This window comes from Sciurus carolinensis, chromosome 8, assembly GCF_902686445.1.
Source record: "Sciurus carolinensis chromosome 8, mSciCar1.2, whole genome shotgun sequence".
Classification (NCBI taxonomy): Eukaryota; Metazoa; Chordata; class Mammalia; order Rodentia; family Sciuridae; genus Sciurus; species Sciurus carolinensis.
The window spans coordinates 78249296-78252339 of NC_062220.1; positions in this window are offsets into that span (position 1 = coordinate 78249296).

Genomic DNA, 3044 nt, shown 5'->3' on the forward strand with positions numbered 1-3044 from the left:
GTTCTCTTTCTTGCACTAAGCAATGAGTTATACCAGTCAATACATAGCATTTCCAGTGAAGTCAGGGTTGAAAATTAACAGGTTTCCAAGAAAAAAAAGAAACAGAATGATGAGCATAAAAACAGAGAACAAAGTTACTATTTGCATAATAATTAATCGGGATAAAATGTATTATTTAAAACCATTCAATCACTACCTTATCTTTTCTAATTCTTACAGGGTACTGGTAAGTATAATCATCTGACTGCATCTCTGAAATAACATTAGGATCTGGAAAGCATCTTAATAAACACTAACTGAAGCCACTCTGAAGAAAACATCATTAATCATGTCATCTGATAAGAGATAACGTCAGTGTTACATTTAGAAATTTATATTCATGCTAAATTCCTGTAAACAACCCTTGTGTGCCTGAGGGATTAGGAAAATGAAGGCTTCTTTGTTTATGATACATTTTAAAACACAATATCGTTTAGGCCTAATTTCTCAAAATGGAACCCACCCAGATACATTTGGTCTCTCAGTTGTAGACTGTTCCCAGTACAGTTCACTTTGCACATTGCTGCTGAAATCTCTCCAAGAAGTACTTCTTTCATCACATCAGTTATCTGTAGAAAAACTACTGAGAAAGCTATAAGGGCCCCCCATTGCTTTTTTTTCTTTTTTCCTTCTTTTTTTCTTCAGTAAATGAAACCTCCTTAGGTTGGTTAGGTTGGTATTTAAGACTTTTAGTTATTTCTAGGCTTACTCTTCATTAGGTATACCAACTTTCAAAAAGCAATCAAAGCACACCTGGTTGTTTGCAACTGTTGTTTCTTTAGTCTCCATTCCTGCCTTGTGTTGAGACAGTTGATGGGTCCATGAGTCAAACACTTAATTTCTTCAGCAATGGGTTATCCAGCCACACCCTTAGGCTTCTATGTAGAGCATGCTTTCCCAACAATGAATTTCCTAATTTTAGCATCCTTGGAATCTGGGTAGCCTGAGAACCTCCCACATTATCAAGTCCTAGCTCCTCTTTACTGTTCCTTTGACAATTTTTCACTTCCCTCTCCCATTTTACTATAAGCAGCAAGGAGGATCCAAGCCACATTCTCAACATTTAGCTTAGGAATCTCTTCACCTTTTATTCCAGGTCATCATTTGCAGGTTCTACTTTCCAACAGAACACAATTCAACCATGAATTTTGCCACTTGGTAACAAGACTAGACTTTACTTCAGTTTATAACAACATGTTCCTCATTTCCTTTTGAGACCTCACAAGAACCTCATATTTCTCTTCAGGATGATATTTGTATTCTCTAAGGTGACAGAAGCATTCTCTATCATCCTCTTTCTTTTGAGTCCCTATCACGATCTCCTTTAACAGCTATATTTCTGCCAATAGTTTCTTCAAAGCAATATAGGCTTTTTCTATTATACACTTCAAAATTCTTTCAGCCTGAACTCATTTCTCAATTCCAAATCCACTTCTGCACTTTTTAGTATTTGTTAGGGCAGCACCCCACCTCCTGGTCCCCAAATCTGCATTAGTTTCCTAGGGCTGTAACGACAAATTACCACAATCTAGATGGCTTAAACAGAAACATTCTCTCACAGTTCTGGAAGCCAAAGGTACTAGTATGGATGATTCCTTCTGGAGGCTTTGAGGCAGAACCTGCTCCACACCTCTTTACTAGCTTCTGTTGGCTCCTGGCAATCCTGTTCACATATCTTGACTTGTAGACACATCACTTCAATCTGTCTCCATCTTTAATCACCTTCGCATCAGTGTCTCTAACTTTTAAACCTTCATTATATTTAAAGCCCACCATTAATCCAGCATGATCTTATCTGAGAAGCCTAAACTTAATTACATCTACAAAGACATTTATCCAAATAAGGTCATGTTTGCAGGTTCTGGGGGATATTTTGGATATACCTTTTTGGTGGCCACTATTCAACCCACCCAAATCTGCTATCTAGCCTCCCCATTTCATGTCTGTCCATGTGCAAAACACATTCATCCTATGCCGGCATCTCCAAAAGTCTTACTTAGCCCACTACAGTATCAGTTTTAAGTCCAAAATCTCATCTAAATATCATCAACTCAAAAGTCCTACATCTCATCATCTAAATCAGGTATGAATGTACTATGCTGCATATCCTTGTACTTTTATATGATATAAAGTATATATCCTTATACATTCTCATTCAAAAAGGAAGAAAATGAAAGGAATAATGTTACAGTTTGGATCTTAACTATCCCCCAAAGGCTCATGTATTGAACTTTGTCCCCAGCTGATGAGGCTACAGGAGGTGGAGGAACCTTTAGGAGGTGGGGCCTATTGGAGGAAAGTTAGGTCTTTGGTGGGCATGCTTTTGAAGAGGGTACCAGAACCTTGGCTGTTTGCCCCTCTCTCTTTTTGCTTCCTGGCCACAAGTTGTGCAGTTTCCTCTATCATATGCACCTTATCATGTCTTGCCAGTGGCCCAAAGATAATAGGGTCAAGTAACCCTGGACTGAAACCTCAGAAACCATGATCCACAATAAATATTTCTTCCTTATAAGATGATTTTGTCATAGCAATGGAAATTTGATGACTACAAATAAAGAGGGTGCTGATCCCAACTTTGAAATTTAGTAGGACAAAATTGAGTTTCAAGGTCTAAGAATAATCCCCTGTGGCTTAATGATTTCTGTAGATGAAATGCCCATAACTCCCCAAATTTCATGAGTTGAGATCCTAACCCCCAATATGTTGGTATTAGGAGGTAAAGCCTTTGGTAGGTAATTAGGAGCCCTTATGAATAAGACTAATGCCCTCATAAAAGAGATCATGAGACTTCCCTCACCCCTCTGGCCATGTGACCCTGTCCTCACGTATTATCCATGAATGAGACATAGGCCCTCTCCAGATACAGAATCCACAGCAACTTGATCTTGGACTTATCCTCCAGAATTGCGATAAAAAGTTTCTGTTATTTATAAGCTAGTCAATTTAAGGTACTTCGTTATAGCAACCTGAATGGACAAAGACAATCCTCTACTTGCGAGGGCCCC